The sequence below is a fragment of the Podarcis gaigeae genome (genome assembly GCF_964106915.1).
Source record: "Podarcis gaigeae genome assembly, chromosome: 16".
NCBI classification, from domain to species: Eukaryota; Metazoa; Chordata; class Lepidosauria; order Squamata; family Lacertidae; genus Podarcis; species Podarcis gaigeae.
In genome coordinates, this window is record NC_139693.1 from 17,811,189 (window position 1) to 17,828,798 (window position 17,610).

The 17,610-nt window shown below is 47.8% G+C and overlaps 1 protein-coding gene across 6 annotated transcripts in view; it reads right to left on the reverse strand.

The window, feature by feature from the left end:
* The window catches only part of MEF2D (myocyte enhancer factor 2D), a 138,494-nt gene that overhangs the window by 83,994 nt on the left and 36,890 nt on the right, over window positions 1–17,610 (reverse strand). For 2 of the 6 annotated variants that reach the window (XM_083717375.1, XM_083717373.1), the window contains exon 1: window positions 1,565–1,788. The exons of 3 other annotated variants lie outside the window; for them this stretch is intronic. The gene's annotated coding sequence lies outside the window, so the exon portion shown is untranslated. Of the gene's footprint in view, window positions 1–1,564; window positions 1,804–17,610 lie in introns of those variants that run through there. One more of the 6 variants, XM_083717377.1, reaches the window with a different exon arrangement.

Genomic DNA, 17,610 nt, shown 5'->3' on the forward strand with positions numbered 1-17,610 from the left:
CTCAGTTAAATAAAAGGGCATGGACAAATCTGGATGGATTCAGCGGAGAAGCTACAGAAGGTTTTGTTAAGAAAAGGATGACCAATGAAGAAAGTCAGGACTGCCCAGTGAACTAGACACTAGCCTCCCAGTTCTGGGCTCTGCCTTAGTCACTGCTTCTCTACTTCCAACCTGAAAAACTTCAAGCAGAGCAGGTCCAAGTGGCAAGAGACATACGTACATATGTTGAATGGTGCTGGAGACCCACTGGGGTTGCCATTACCCAGCATGGCTCTAATCTCAGTGTTCGGTTCTTTGTTGAAAACAATAACATAAAAGTTCTGATTAAAGTATTTTAGAGCTCTACATGAGGATAGGCAAACTTCAGTTTTGGGGGGATATATTATAAATGTGAGATCCACCACCCTGGTCCACAAACCCAAAAATACAACATACACTTAAGATTTCCTCTTCCCTCCGCATTCCTTTTTCCTTTCGTATCATGTCCATTGGATTGTGAGCCTGAGGAGAGGGGCTGTCTCACGTTTTTAAAGGATGTACAGTGCTTTAGGAAATTTGATGTGCTCTTACAAATATAATAATGGTAATGGTAATAGAATATTGAGCCCTGCAATTTGTTTTGTGTACAATAACTGAGATGAGCTTACAGTCCTTCTATATCAAAACCCACTCCTGGTTACCCCAATGTCTTCATTTCAGCAGTACAATTTAGGATGGGTGCTCAACTGGAGGCAATTTCATACCACTGTTGCATTGCCAGTAGGATTCAATTGCATACCGGCAAAATGCACTGGAAAGTGTTGGGTTGAAGTTTGCTTGACACTGTATAACCTCCCCACAAACAAACCAGAATGAATATGCAATATGCAGCCTGCTTCTTATACCCTCCCTGTAAACTCTGGGCAAACAAATAAGGGGAAACGCTGAATAAACAGGTCGTTTGGAAGTGAGCAGCCTGCGAGTCAGAAACCCGGCAGTCACACAGAGCCCCTCCAGCAAAACCCAGATCAACCTTCGCCCTGAAAAACCCACGATGGGTGCGCGACCCCCCACCAGCTCGGCCTAGAAGCAACAGAAAAACCTCCCCAGGCAGAAACAAAACAAAAAAGTTGCGGAAAGAAACTCGGCCTCGAGTTCTCTCCGGCCTCGCACCACCTTAAAGAGCCGTCTCCAAACCGCCACGCAGCCAGCAGGAAAACGCGCCCTCCCCCACAAGCAGCACACGCCTCGGCAGGCTCTATTTTGGGAATTGCCAAAAATAAAAAAGATCCAAAAATAAAGAAAGAAACCCGTCGGAAAGAGGGGATCTGAAGCCCCCGGACAGGAAAACGCGCACAATGGTTTGAGCGCGCGTCCAAGAGCCGGGCCAAGAGGGGGGCTTGGGGTCCCGGCTGAACTTCCCCCCAACGCTACCCCTCGCCTGGAAAGGGGGGCGGGCGGGAGGCTACCTCTGCGGTCCGCGGTTCCAGCCAAGCCCGCCGGATCCCTCCCTCCCTCCCGGCCCTGCGGAGGAGCGGCTAATTTTAGCTCTCCAGTGGAAAGACTGAAGCGCAGCGGGACTCACGGCGCGGGGCGGAGACGCGCGGGCGGCGGCGGCCTTTCTTTCCACGTCTGCGCCTCGACGGTCCTGGATCGGGTCCGAGAGGCTATTGCGGGAGCAGCTCGGGCAAGGCTCAGGCGCGCTCGGCTCTCGCCCCCCTCCAAGGCCAGCCTCGCCTCTCTCTCCTTCCTTGGCCCAGACCCTGTCCCGGGATGATGGCCCGGCCCGGGCTGGCTAAAGGGCAGCGACAGCTGCAGCGCCGCAGAGCGAGAGGCGAGGAGCGCACGCGGGCAGGACGTGGGGGGGGGGGGGCTGGAGCAGCTGCCCGAAGCCAGCCGGGGCTCTCTCGCTTCCTTTGTGGCCGAGAGGAGGAGGGGGGAGGCGCGCGCGTGTGCATGAGCCGGGTGGAAATTTGGCCGCCCTCTGGCTTTGGCAGGACGGGCTCCCCGAAAGGGATCTTGACATTTTGGTGGGAGAGGCGGACTCGTGGGCCCCCTCAGGAGAGACGGATCCTGGCCGGAAGGTTTCGATTCCAGCGCACAGAAAAACCCGTCGCAACATCAGTCGTGCCCTGCTGGATCAGGCCAAGGGCCCATCTAGCATCCTGTTCCCACAGGGGCCCCTGAGATGCCTCAGTGGGAAACAGGGACCCAGACACAAGCGCACTCTCCGCTTGCGGGGCTTCCAGCAACTAATATTCAGAAGCGCCTCCTCAATGAATGAACCCAGTCCTCTATTAATAGAACCATTAATATTAATTAATTAATTAATTAATTAATAATCTATTAATAACAATCTATTAATAATAGCCACTCAAGTTGGTGGCCATCACCACCTCCTGCAGAAGTTCCAAAGTTTAACTATGTGCTGAGTGAAGTTCTTTCTTTTATCTGTACTTCATCTTCCACCCTTCAGCTTCATTGGACGTCCACCAGTTCTAGTGTCATGAAAGAGGGAAATTACAAAAAAGGATGCACTTTCTCCAGGTACACTCAGAAAACGAAAGGTGGGGGGCTGCACTTAAACAACACACCTGCTGCAATTCCAGCCAAACACACCACATGCATTGTTTTTTCTTAACTAACCTGTGCCATCATCTAAAATAGGAGGCTATGGAAGCTGGGCGGGGGGAGAGACAACGACCATCAAGGAATCCTCTTGGGGTGGCTACTGGATGTGGGATCAGGGACATTGTGTTTTGGCATTTCTATTCATCCCTCACTGGCAAATTCCAGGTGGTGGTACTTTGCGAATTATTGCTCTGCTTCATGACATTTATGCTAGGCTGTATCACATAGATCAGTGTTGTCCTCCTCCGCTGAATGCTGTATACTGAATGCTGTATACTCCACCCATGTATACTGAAGACACCCATCTCTTAGTTCCCTTTTTCATCAAATTCGGGGAATGCTGGTGGAAATTATGAACCAATGCTCAGCCAATAAGGTGAAACTCAGCCATGATAAGATGGAGATGCTGTGGGCAGCTGCTTTGTCTGATTTAGGAAACAGCTGTGCAGCATGTTCTAGATGGTGTTCCATCCAGACTTGCCCTTGTGCATGCTATTAAGACTCTTTCGACAGACCCCGGTAGCCTTGTTGGCACAAAGCACCTTTCAGCAGCTTAGGTTGGTGTGCCAACTATGGGCTATCCCAGATGAAGATAGCCTCCCACAGTATCCATGCTTGGAAACATGCTTTGTCTACTGCAACGTATCCAATGTGGGACTGCCCTTGAAGACTATGCTGAAATTGTAAGTTAAAACAAAAAGTAGCGGTGAGGCCTTTGGGACTGGCTGCATCAAACGCATCACATCGGCCCTGAAAGGGTGCCACTGGAGGATGGAAAGACATATGTGGGTGCAGAAGCCTCTGACCTGTATGTGGCTATTTTGGCATGTGGCCTTTGGGCTGAGAAAGTTCCATATCCCTACATTAAAGGAGCTTGGGTGGTCCTGCTGGGAAAATCCCCACCCACAAGCTGCCAATCAGACAATTCTGGAGCCAATGGGCCTAGAGATTTCTGTTATCTCAGTGCTTCTGGCATACCTATGATTTGCATCTCACTCATTTCCTTGGAGCAGGAAGAGCTCTCCAGCTGCCTCCAGGGGTGGGAAACCTCTGGTTCTCCAAATGTTGCTGGACTCCAGCTCCCAGCAGCCAGCATGGCCAATGGTTGGGGGTTATTATGGAAGTTTGGAGTCCAACTTCAAACATCAGCTTGTTACAGCAGACAGTGGTTAAGATTAACCACTGTTTAAGGTTTGAGCATGGGTCACTTGCGTGTTTTCTTCTAAGGGCTGTTACAGGCTGAAGGCTTAATTTCAGTTTTTCCAATGACTTTCTGCTTGTGGTTTTATGGTTGTGAACCACTTAAAGAGATTTTGTTATATTAAGCGCCATACAAGTTATTAAAATGAATGAAATTAGTCCAGATGTTCTACCATCCCCATTGTACAAGAAATTAAAATATCAATGCTTTCAATCCTGACCTTGCAGGGAGAACATTAACAAAAATGACTTGGTTGAGCAATTTGCATTTCAAATGCATCCAGTCTCAAATACCTTCCACATACCCCTCCCCCCCGCCCGCCCCCCCCCCACCGCCCGGTCTTAAAACCATCATGAACTTAAGATGCCCACATTTGAAGCGCTGGGTTCATTTCCATGTGTATATTTATTTTTTGCTCCCTCCTATTGATTTCTGAACAGCAGAATGTACATTACACAAAACCAAAAACCTTTATTAAATTAAAAAGAAAGAAAGAAATAGTTTTCCCAGTACTCTGCATGCCACAAATCTCATTACAGACGGAAAAGATGCTAGCGTTTACGGTAAGGGCACTAAAACAAGGATATAAATTACAACATGAAGGAAAATATATATTTATATAAAGTGTGCCCATACATTTCTCTAACTTCACCGCCCCTCCTTTACCTTACTCCCTCAGTTTTCTTGAAAGTCATGAAGATAGCTTTAGGAACAACCTGGAGAGCCAGCATGGTATAGTGGTTAGAGTATTGGACTAGGACCTGGTCCCAATTCAGCCATGCAGCTTGCTGGGTGACCTGGGAACAGTCACTGCCTCTGAGCTTGACTTACCTCACAGGGTTGTTGTGAGGATAAGATATGGTAGGGTTGCCATATCTTGAAGAGCAAAAAAGAGGACAGCTCAAGCTGCTGCCAGCCCAAGCCTGAGTCACCCAAGCCTGAAAAACCCAGACATTTCCTTTAAAATGTAAAAATCTGTTCAGATGGGCACTTTGGGTCCAAGAAAGAGGGCATGTCCAGGTTTTCCCAGACATATGGCAACCCTGAGATATGGAGGAGGAGAAAATCAGTAGGGTTTTGCTCTCAAATCACCACTGGATTTCTCTCACACAAAAGTGGAAATGGTGCAAAAAGTCACATTAGGAGTGGGATTTATGCAGGCCAGATTCTTGCAGGTTTAAAATGATCATAAATGTGAATCACAGAAACCTGGCAGATTCAGAAATCAGATCTGTCAAGGGAAAAGGGGAAGCACCCCCCACACCATGCTGAACTATAGCCAATCAAGTACATGCAGAGGTCAATGGGCAACTCCTATCAGGATCAGGACTGGATCAGTCTGGAGTGCTGAACCAGCGTGGGTTAGGGGTTAAAGTGTGGAGCCAGGACTTTAGAGACCAGAGTTCAGTTCCCAGCTCAGCCCCAAATCTTGCTGGGTGACCCATGGGCCAGTATTAATCTCTCAGCCTAACCTACCTCAGAAGGTGTTTGTGAGGATAAAATGGGGAGGGGGAGAATTACACAGGCCACCCGGCACCGCTAGGAAGAAAGGATATAAATGTCAAAAACCAAAACCCTCAAATCACCCCTAATCGGATGGTTTTGTTCTTGTTTCCTACTTTGCCCAAGTGTATGCCTTTCAAAATGCAATTAGCCCAATGGCAGATGCTGGAATTGTGATGGTTGCCTCCTTGCTAGTATGTTAGCCGTCTGACCAGTAAAATCACATTCCAGTGGGCTTCTCTGGGGTCTGAAAACCAAGGCTGCCAATTTGGACTGGGCCACTTCTTTCCCCTACACTGGTTCTGCTCAGGGAGGTCAATATTTCCAGAATCAAAATCAGCAGTCCTCATTCGCTTTATTTTCAAGGTTTTGGAGCTGAAACGTTAAAGTTGTGGGCTGGCAGTCTCCTGAGATGGAAACCTCAGATAGCATCAGTAATGGTATCTGACAGACCATGAGGGTGGGGTGGAAGGGAGGGGGCAGAGAGAATTTCCCAGTAGCCACTAATGGCCAAAAGCCTGGGAACATGAATTCCCTCAGATCCTGACCATGCCTGTGTCCTGCTCCCTGGGAGCTTCTCACCACCCCCTTGACCCAAGGAAGCACAAATTTCTTATTTCTTATTTTTATTTCAGGCATCTGTATGCCAAATAACCAAGTTCTCAGGGTGGCTTAGGCCGAGATTAACATCAGAGTTACAATATATGAAATAAAACAGGTCAACAATCTCTTATATACCCAACCAGGAGGGGAAAAGAGATTCCTCCCTTCTCCCAAACTCCACCCCCGCCTTTCCTTTTCTGTGCAAAGCAAAAGAAGCCCAGAGACACTGAAAAGGTTGCCAACTTTTACTCTTTTGCCTCAGTTCCTGTGGTAGTAACAACAGGCAGATGTGGAGAGACCATTTATTTCTTTATTTATTGCACTTATATCCCAGCTTTTCACCATGGAGTTCGAGGTGGCACACATTGTTCTCCCTCTCCTCAGTTAATCCCCACACCAACCCTGTGAAGTAGGTTAGGCAGAGAGGCCGTGACTGGCCCCAAATCACATCCAGTGAGCTTCACAGCCAAATGGGTATTTGAACCCTGGTCTCTCAGATCATAGTCTGAAACTCTAACCACTACACCACACTGACTATCGGTGAGGCTTTCTCGTGGCATGGAGGTGAAGTAATAAGAACAAGTTTCTCCCACTTAATTTTGGGGAGTGGCTGTCTGGAACGGCACAAGACAGAAGTGGGGAACCACAGACTTGGGAGGCAAATGTGCCCCCTCCCAGGTATCCTTATCTGGCCCTCACAATTTTCCCCATGCTACACCCCTCACCGGACCTGATTCACCCCCTCCTCAGGTGTTTTTTTCCTTGTTGCATCATGCCCCTGAACTCTGGATAATGCCTCTTGCTTCCTTGGATGGAAGATAAGGAGGGGCCTGCAGATGTGGGCAAAAACTAGCTTGCTAGCAGAGGCAGATTTAGGGGAGCACGACCAGTTTTGTCACACTGGGGCCCTTGGAAGGTTGCCCAGAAGAGAATGTGGCCCTAGGGCTGAAATAAAAGTTCCCCAACCCCGGCATAGGAGCAGGGCTAGCAAAATGAATGGGCAGCTCTGGATGCTTGAGCTAAATTGCAGAAAAACCAGAAGCTAACAACTCGGGTGGAACTTTCCCTCCTACTAAAAAGGGGTTAAAAGCACAAGAAACCTCTCCTCAGGCCAATGAGAGTTATAGTTCAAAACTGCTAGGGGGCACCAGGTTGGTGAAGGCTGCGTGAAGACACTCATCCTCTTGGGGTCTGTGGTTCTCCTCTGTAAGGCCCATGGGCTAGCCAGCCCTTACTTGAACCAGTCTGCAGTCCCTTCTCCGTCTGTCCCTTCTCAAAAGAGGAATCGGTCCATACCTAAAAATACAGGCCAGGAACTGGTCCTTCACCCTCAGTCCATCTCCAAAGGGATGATTCCCTTTGAAGCCTGTTCTTTGTGGGTGGAACACTGGCCTTGAGTGGCTCCAGACTGTGGCCCAGCCTGAGTAGAGCATGCCACAAGGTGTCAATGGCATGCTTCTGCTCAATTTGACCAGGGGAGCAGCTGGCACAAGTGGGTGGGCTCTTGTCAGCAAAGGCTCTTGGCACAGTAAATCAGTTGGCCTTTCAGGTACCCGAAGACCCTTTGTTGCCTTGTTCCCCTTCCATCTGGCATTGAGCAGAACTGTGTGTGTGTGTGTGTGTGTGTGTGTGTGTGTGTAATTACCAAAAAAAGAAGAAGAAAAAGCATTAGCAATGGAAAATGCCTTTGCCATCAGCCTGCATCAGAGCCTGGAGCGTGAGGCACCCAATTCCTACAGACAACAGGAGCTGCAAAAGTTTTCCCGGCCCTTCTGGAACAACCAAGTAATCTCCTTAGCGCTAATCGATAAGGCATGGCCAGGGTGAAGTGCCAGCCCTAATCTTACTTGTCAAACAGAAGGTGGCAAAGAATTAACCCCGCCTGGCCTTTTGTGCGTCTTGTTTATGTGACACGTTCGGCTTTTATTTTATTTTTTATTTACAACTTGGGGGGAAGAAGACGGTTGCCTTTCGCAGCAAGCAGTTCCAATGAAAAGGCTTGATTTAACAGCAAACCATACAAGTATGCTCTCCCTCCCCCCAAAAAAAAACAACAGACACACGCGTGCACACACACAGCCTAATGCACTCAAGCTAACCAAGGTCACACCAGGTCAGCTGTTCCCTTCGTGGAGGATAGAAGAGGGTTGGCAACGGGTGGCAGGGAGGTGAATTAAAGCGACACAGCCGCGACAGCAGCTTGCACCACCACCACTCCTCAGCATCCCCATCTTTCCATGCTGGACTAACTTGGCCAGTCACGCATCACCAACAAACACAACAGATTTGCATAAAATATGCACAGGCTAATTTATCACGCACTGCTGCAGATTTAGGCTGTGTACATACACAATGTACCTTTGGAGCACATTCGAATTGCATTCTTTCCCTCAAAAAATTATGCGCTCTTAAGGTACAGTGTGTCTACGCAGCCTCAGAAATAAGTGCTCTTGTTTAAACAGAGACCCATCACATGGTATGGAGAAAGAGTGATCAGGTGAGCTGTATGCAGGCCCTCAGTCTGCTGTCCGGGAGGTGTTCATTATGATGATAATTTATTTATATGCCACATAACGAGCCAAAATAGTTTACAAGTGAGTGTGTGTGGCACAAAAAATATAAACATCCATTAAAAAAAAACCACAACTGTTGATGGACAATTTCAACATCCCGCTCTCCCTTCTTAGGGTTTAATCAAATGTGGAGCAGACTCAGTCCTTCCGAAGAGTAGGCCTCTCCCTCCCCATTCAACATGCCAGATGCTACAAGCCAAAGGCAATTTTGTTCAGAGCCAGTAGTCTAAACAGAAAAATGAGTCTAATTTGATAACCATTTCATTTCTGTAAATATACCGTCAGGGTTCAAATAATACTTATGGTATTGATTACATTGCTATTCAAACTTTCCTCCAAGGAGCTTACGGCTTCTCTCCCCGCCCTGCTTCCACTCAGTTTTATCCTCACAACAACCCTGTGAGGTAGGTTAAGGCTGAGGTATATAACTGGCTACCCAAAGTCATTCAGTTAGCTTCCATGGTTGTTAAGATTTCAGCCTAGGTTTCTAGCCCATCAGTTTCAACGCTACACCACACTGGCTTGTGGTAGCCCAAGGGAAGGAAAGGCTAACTGGAACACACCCCTGGACTCCACAATACTATTATAACAACCTCCCTCAGGTTCAAATGCAGCTTGCTATGTGACACAGCAAAAGCACTCAAATAAAGTAAGCCCAAAGTCCTTCTGGATTCAACAAATTGTTTTTCACAATTCTTTGGATCCAGGACATGGTCTCTAATGTTTATTCAAAGCTGGCAAAAATACAAGGGACAAAGAAAGGGGACACCTTTCCAAAAGTTTGCTATTCTTTCCTTAGGATGAGACCAAGGCAGGCCCATCTAGTCCCTCACCCTGTTCTCCTCAGTGACAGCCACCAAACACATGCCTCCTGGAAGCCCACAAGAATGGCATTAAGGCAACAGCTCTCCCCAGCATCTGGCACTCAGTGACAAACAGCCTGTGGATATGGAGGGTCCTACAGCTCAGCCTTCGCCAACCTGGCTCCCCTCAAGATGTGACAGCCTACAACTCCCATCAGCCCCAGTCAGCTAGGGACCAATGGGAAGACAGCTGTGCTCACTGGAGGTGACAGATACAGTATTGTAGGCCAAAATATCTGGTGGGCAAAGGCTGCTAAAACCCATCATGCTACCACCACCAGATGGACCACATTTCTCTTTCCTGAAAGTTACTAGTCCATTTTTAAAAAATAAATTTTAGTTGCTTTTGCGACAAAAACAAAACAAAGTATAGCATCATAAACATACATGCAGCATACAGTTATGAGCATCGGTTAGATCTCTGATGCATAGTGGACCTGCAACTTACGCAAGGGTTCACACGAAAAGGTAGAATCACATAAAGTTAGGAGGTTCCCAGAACTGTTGCCTGCACAACCATCCCTACCTATCCAGAGCTCTGGGATGGTCATAAGAGGTCTCAGATTGCCCCTTCTGACTCCCCCACCTCCATTTATTTATTTTCTTGCCACCTGCGCAAAGCTGCAATCACATAAGTAAATTACATGTGAGTTGCGAGTCTACTGTACTGTACAACATTTACTCTACTTTGGCGCTGTGGGTTAAACCACAGAGCCTAGGGCTTGTTGATCAGAAGGTCGGTGGTTCGAATCCCTGCGAGGGGGTGAGCTCCCATTGCTCGGTCCCTGCTCCTGCCAACCTAGCAGTTTGAAAGCACATCAAAGTGCAAGTAGATAAATAGGTACCACTCCGGTGGGAAGGTAAACGGTGTTTCTGTGCGCTGCTCTGGTTCGCCAGAAGCGGCTTAGTCATGCTGGCCACATGACCCAGAAGCTGTACACCGGCTCCCTCGGCCAATAAAGCGAGATGAGCGCCGCAACCCCAGAGTCGGCCACGACTGGACCTAATGGTCAGGGGTCCCTTTACCTTTACTTATGACTGGAATTCTCTCTCTCTGTCTACAGTGTCATCTTATGTCACTTCACAGAAGGCCACACGTGGCCAGTGATGTTCCTTTTCTGCCATGTATTTAATAAAGAGATCCCATGCCGCTTGAAACTCTCCTTCTGTCTTCTAAAGATTGCTCCTGTATTTCACCTTTTGCATCAGTTTTTCCATCATTGGAACTGCCCGAGTTTGTTGGAACCATTCCGACAGCAAGTTGTCTCCTAAATCCTCCGACTTTTTTTTTTTTTAATAAATCCTCCCACTTTTGCTGCTGAAAGTAAGAGTCTTATTCGCGATATTCTGATTTGCGGATGACAATGCCATCCTGGAATCTAAGTCTAGTTTCTGACCGATCATAAGTCCCATTTCATAAAATGCGCCCCCCCCCCCCCGGGACTGCTGTATCTTCTCATATGGCCACCATATCTAAGCTACTACAACCTTTTGACCCTGAATTCCATAAATTCATGTTCCGTGTGGTTCCCGCAGTCAGTTCTAAATCTACTGCAAACCATATTTCACTGGATAAGCCCCTCACCCCACTTGTCCAGGTTCTTGAATTATAAGGAAAATGGCTATCCACTTTCTCCACACCATGGCATAATATGTAAACCACGTAAGAGTTTTTATGTTGATTAAGCACTATACAAATCTTGTTAAATAAGAAAAACTTCTATCATGCCCCCTCCTACTTACTTACCCTTTTAAAAAACTAAATAACCCCCAAAATTATCATATTTCCTCATAGCGTATTCAGTCCAACCCCTTTATAATTTAGGATGCCTTTTTTTTTTTTTTTGCATCTTTTTCTGGCTTCACAACATCCCTTTTTGAAATGTGGTGAACAGAACTGTCCAAGTGTGGTTAGGGTTAGGTTTGTCTTAATAAAAGACAAAAGAATGTGCTTTTCATGCAGCGCACAGCTAAACTATGGAACTCTCTCCCACAGGAGGCAATGATGGCCACCAACTTGGATGGCTTTAAAAAAACGGATTTGACAAAGTCATGGAGGAGAAGGCTATCAATGACTATGAGTCATGATGGCTATGCTCTGCCTCAGCAGTTGGAGGGAGAAATGCTTCTGAATACCAGTTGCTGGAAACCACTGGGGTGGGGTGGGGGGTGGGAAATGCTGTTGTGCTCAGGTCCCGCTTGTGGGTTTCGCATTGGGGCATCTGGTTGGCTAGTGTGTGAACAGGACACTGGACTAGGCGGGTCCTTAGCCCAACTACGGAGGCTCATCTTATGTTCTTAATAAGACACCCTTTTCGTTTTCAAGTCCAGCAAAGCTTTTCAGCAGGGGGCAGTCCACTGTCCCTCAGACCTCGTGGGGGGCTGGACTATATTTTTTGGGGGGGGGAAATGAACGAATTCCTATGCCCCACAAATAACCCAGAGATGCATTTTAAATAAAAGGGCACATTCTACTCATGTAAAAACACACTGATTCCCAGACTGTCTGCGGGCTAGATTTAGAAGGCGATTGGGCCGGATCTGGCCTCCAGGCCTTAGTTTGCCTACCCATGCCATAGAAGAAGAAATTATAGAAAAGCACGAATGTAGCAATCCACAAGCGGTGGAGAGCCTTCCACAATGTGCAATGGCGCAGAAAGGTTCAGTCAGCAATCTTTTCTAAAAGGGGTGTGGGGTGGGACAAGTGTGGCCCTATTTGGAGGGGATGTCAGATCAGGAGGGGCAGAGGTAGTTGCAACAATCATAATAACATGAACAGGATACAGCAGCCGCCACCGTGTTTTCGTGTGTGTGTGTGTGTGTGTGTGTGTGTGTTGTAAGAGCACCCAGGCTCACCCTAGGCCTGCCAATCCACAGAGCAATGTGACTGTTAGAACCACTGAGTTTCAGTCTCACTGATCAACTTCCTTCTTGCACAGGGAGAGACAGAAGTGAAACCAACAGATGGATGAATGTTGGAAGGGCAAGAGGTAAAAACAATGTTTGTGTGTATGCGCTTTGCGGGTGGGTTGAAGAGAACGAACACCCGTCAGATTGGCCACAAACATTAGTGGTCAGGGCGTTATTGATAGATTTAAGAGCCTTGTTGTAATACTGCATGCGGGGGTGGGGAGCCAAAATCCCCTTTTCTGTATCACAATTAAAAAAGCATAGGAGCTCAATCCTGTACGAAGCATCTGGTCACTTGCTGGCACAGGCAGAAAGGACTTGTCAATAAAGACTTCAGCAACCTGGTCAAAAGTTAAAATGAACCAAATCATGTTTTGTTGTGTGTGGTGTAGTGGTTAAGAGCGGTAGTCTCGTAATCTGGAGAACCGGGTTCGCGTCTCTGCTCCTCCACATGCAGCTGCTGGGTGACCTTAGGCCAGTCACACTTCTTTGAAGTCTCTCAGCCCCACTCACCTCACAGAGTGTTTGTTGTGCGGGAGGAAGGGAAAGGAGAATGTTAGCCGCTTTGAGACTCCTGAAGGGGAGTGAAAGGTGGGATATCAAATCCAAACTCCTCCTCCTCCTCCTCCTCCTCCTCCTCCTCCTCCTCCTCCTCCTCCTCCTCCTCTTCTTCTTCTTCTTCTTCTTCTTCTTCTTCTTCTTGTAGGTCAGAGTCCTGGACCCAGGTCACCAAAAGTTGACAACCTGTGCAGTTCATACGTTTTTATGTATGGATTGCCCCTCATGTGAAATATCAGGGTGGCGTATACAGCACATCTTCGAGACACCTGAAGCAGGTTAATAGCCAAGATGCCTGTCCAAACTCTGCAGGAGAGTGTTTCTCTGCATAGGGCTGGCGACACTCAATGCCCAATTTCTAGTTGAAGTTAGTGGGGTTCCTGAAACATGGGGGGGCAACTAACAGCACTTCAGTCAGTGATCAAGCTGGGATATAAGAGCTTACTTAGGCAGTCCTTAATGGACCCCAGATTTAATCTGTTTGTGGCTTTCTATATCATTATAAAAACCCTGAACCTGGCCGCATAGCATATGGGCCGATATTTCTGCAGAGGTGTCATATGCTGTCAGTTGTCCGTTCCCAATCAACAGTCTAAAGACAAAGATGAATCCAGGAGTACCCCCAAGCTACATATCTGCTCCTTCAGAGGTAGTGCAACCCTGTGTCTGGAACAGGCAATTGGCCCATCTTCTGGACACAGGAGCTATCTACCCACCTTCCCTGGATCGTAGCTCAAGCAACTTTGCATTCCTGAAAAGAGCGTAAGAAGAGCTCAAGGCCTGAGGCAAACAGGGATCTTTCCTTTGCAAAAGGAAATACCTGATCTAATTGGCACACACAGCAAAGTTGTTGTTTGAAGTTCACTATCTAGTTCTGCCCCCCACCCCAACCTCCCATCGCAAAAGAAAACTGGGTCGTAAAAGGATGTCTTTCACCCAGGGCTTGGGTTTAGGATGAGCAGGCGGCACCCTCAGCCTAGTAAACAACAGAGGACCTGCATGTACAGAAGCAGCCATATCAGATAGATGGGGCCTGGGGTGCGTTCCCCACTTGGAGCAGACACATTTGCCCTTCCCAGGCCAACCTTCTGACCTTCAGGTGCTAGATCACACCTAATCCTAGTTCACATCCCCTGACGCCAGTCCCAGCAAGCACCTTAGGCTGGAAGGCACCCATCCCCAGCTCCAGATTTGGTTACAGACGTCGTTGTTATCATCCCCCTCGCCACTGCCACCTCCCGAGCCTGTCCCTGGCAGCATCAGAGGTGGCGAAGGCAGCCTTGCTCACTCGCCAACTGTGCTCACGTTCCTGCCTGCCAAGTCTCCGCGCTGCCCTCCCAAATTCTCTTCTCATTTCTGACCTACTTAACAGCAAAGATTGCAACGGCATTAATGATTTAGAAGCCTCCGGCTAAGCGCATGCCAAGGTAGGCTGCGGCGTTATATAATACTGTCGTTATCTGCCACGCAATGGCACCTACGAGGAGGGAGCTGAGCTGAGCACCCGCTGGATTTACAGGTCTTTGGTTGCTGGTCTGGAACAGGCTTGCCTTACAGATGGCCAATTCCCACGTAGGCGGAGGTGTCACTTCTCACATATCACAGAGTGAACCTCTTCCCCCACCCTAGGCCACTGAACACACTGCAAGCAAACAGACAAGAACAGTGTGTGTGTGTGTGTGTGTGTGTGTGTGTGTGTGTGTGTGTGTGTAAAGTTGTGTTTTCCAGATACCTGAGAGCAAAGCTGCAAAGTCAAAATAATGAACTTGCTCTGCATAACAAGCTGGATTTAGCAAATTACAAGTTATGTATATTTATTTAGCTTCCATCATGTATCATGTTTGATAACAGGAAGGGGGTCCAGCAAAGAATTATGTCTTCTGTCCCGTTCTGCCAATGCTAGCATCCCTACTTTGGCTTCAGAGAACACAGAAGGTGCTGCTCATATGTTTTTTGAAACAGAATTCTAGCAGCATCCATGAGGGCTAAAACCTTGCTTGGGTTCTTTCAAATGAAAGGCACGATTCTCAAGCTGCTGAAGTGGGAAGCTATTGCAAGAAAAGGAATAGAGGTTAAACTGAACAAGACCTGACAAACATCACCACCACAAAAAAAACACCCAGAAATGGGAGGTATTATTTTGGGAAGGAAAGCTGTGTATTGACGCTGGTCTCCCCCTCCCTGCTCCTTTCAAAGCGGGAGAGAAACCCAGCAGGTTGGAGATAGCATCCAGAGATGGTCAAAAGGGGCTCAGGAAGTAATGATCAAGCTATAGATCTTTCCTTCCTTCTCTGGCTCACCTACACACAAACACACACTTGCCCTTCACATGAGTCAGCAACTTTAAAGAAACACTTCAGGAAGCAGGCCCCCACGCCTCCTGCGCAAACACCCTGCTCCCAGGTTGAGTGACAGCTGGGCCTGTCATCATCCCCATGGAAACCAAACACACACATACAGAGAGCTCCCCAAAAACTGTTTGAAGCAGAACCTCTCCTGGCTCGGGGGCAAAACACACAAGTTCAAGTCCCTCTCCTCCAAAGTCTTTGAAAACTGCCAGGAGGGGCAAACTGCTGGATGAGGTTGGAGGGAAAGCAGAAAGGTGGACATAGCCAAAAGGAGGACACTCCAAGTGGCTTACTTATGAACACAAAATGTGTCCTGCTAAATTAGGCCAAAGGCCCACTGAGTGCAGCATCCTTTTCTCACAGTGGCAAATCTAAATGCCTCTTCTGGGAAGCTCATCATTCAGGCCAGAGACTGAGATCCACCTTCTGGCGGTTCCCTTGTTGCAAAATGTGGTTACAGGAAACCAGACAGAGGGCCTTCTCGGTAGTTGCGCCCACCCTGTGGGATGCCCTCCCATCAGATGGCAAGGAAATAAACAACTATCTGACTTTTAGAAGGCAACTCTGAATAGGGAAGTTTTTCTATGTTTGATGTTTTACTGTGGTTTGATAACTGTTGAACGGCGCCAGAGTGGATGGGACTACCCAGTCAGATGGGCAGCATATAAATTTATATTATTATTACCCAAACAACAACTCTCCCAAGGACTATAGTCACACTTTACATTTAAAGCGCTATGATACTACTTGAAGTGGTCATGCCTTCTCCCAAAGAATTCTGGGAACTGTAGTTTGTTAAAGGTACTGAGGGTGTCTAGGAGCTTCCTATCCCCCCCCCCCCATACAAAGCTAGAGTGGCTTAAACAATCAATCCCTCTTCAAAGGGAACTGTGAATTACAGCTCCATGAAAGGACTAGAGGCCTCCCAATGACTCTCAGCACACTTAACAAACTACAGCTCCCAGGATTCTTTGGGGGAAGCTACTACTGTTTGTAGGGGAACCACAGTGCTTTAAATGTATGGTGTGAATGTGGCCAAGGTGCGATTCTCAGCAACTGAAATGCAAGATGGCCACTTCCTCCATGAATTTGCCTAATCCCCTTGTAAAGCTATCCAAGTTGGTGGCCATCATTGCCTCTTGTGGGAGAAGGTTCCGTAGGTGAGCTATGCGCTGGGTGAAGTTGTTCTTTCTTGTGTCTGACTGCCATCCCCTCACATGCCCCATGCAGTGTTCTTTTCACCTAACCCAGGATGTTTGTGTGGGGGGGTTATTTGCTTTTAGTTTTAAAGGAAGGGCTTCAAAAGGTTAGGCGAAAAGGCCTTTAGAGGAGAGAGGCAGCAGCTGCTAGCATTCCTGGGGAGGGGAGCTGTGAACATGAGCTGGGTGGCTCTGAATCACCTCACAGCTTTTCTAACCACAGCCTATCCACATTGCCAGGGCCCGGCAGTCAGGCACACCTGCCAAGCCTTGCAATTGCTGCTGTGCTTAAGCCACAAAATGGAGCTGAAACAGTGGCACCAGAATTTTTGGGCAGGCACAGAAAGGGTAAAGTATATTTCTGGGTGAGTGAGTTGTGTACCATGTGTTAAAGCTTGGGTAGGCAAACTAAGGCCTGGGGGCCGGATCTGGCTCAATCGCCTTCTAAATTTGGCCAGCAGATAGTCTGGGAATCAGAGTGCTTTTACATGAGTAGAATGTGCACTTTTATTTAAAAGGCATCTCTGGGTTATTTGTGGGGCATAGGAATTCGTTCATTCCCCCCCCCCCCAAAATATAGTCCAGCCCCCCACAAGGTATGAGGGACAGTGGACTGGCCCCCTGCTGAAAAAGTTTGCTGACCCCTGTGTTAAATTAACAGTATACAAGTACAAACGGCAATTATTTTGCACACGTCCAACTAACGTGTGACTACTGACACGTGTGGGGGCCAGAAATTGAATCCCCATGCAAAATGGTTGACGCCTGTATGTTAATGCCAATAGTCCAGCAATGGGGGGGGCAAACTCCTTGTTTGGGGGGGGGGCATTTACCTCCTGCCCCCTTTCGGTGCTGCCCATGAGCTGAGGGGGGAGGCAATGAGGGGAACTGGCACAACTAGCATTTGGGGGGCCACTCTTAGTGGTCCCTTCCCCCCAATTATGTACAAAACATGTGCCAACATAACTGTTCCTACTATTCATACTTCCACAATATACTGGCCCCTGGAAAAATCAAGTGTCCTAACCACCAGGTGCAGCAGTTACATTCAGAAGTGCAGGAACTTTCCAGGGCTGCATTCACACTGCAGTTTATTCCATTTCCCTAACTGCTAATTTCCACACCATATTTGGGCTTTCACATGGCACAAAAACCACTTCTGGAAAACTAAGGGAATATAGTGTGTGTTTATCATGCATTTCCATGTTATTCGGTCCCCGGGGGCGGGGGGGGGCAGAATCT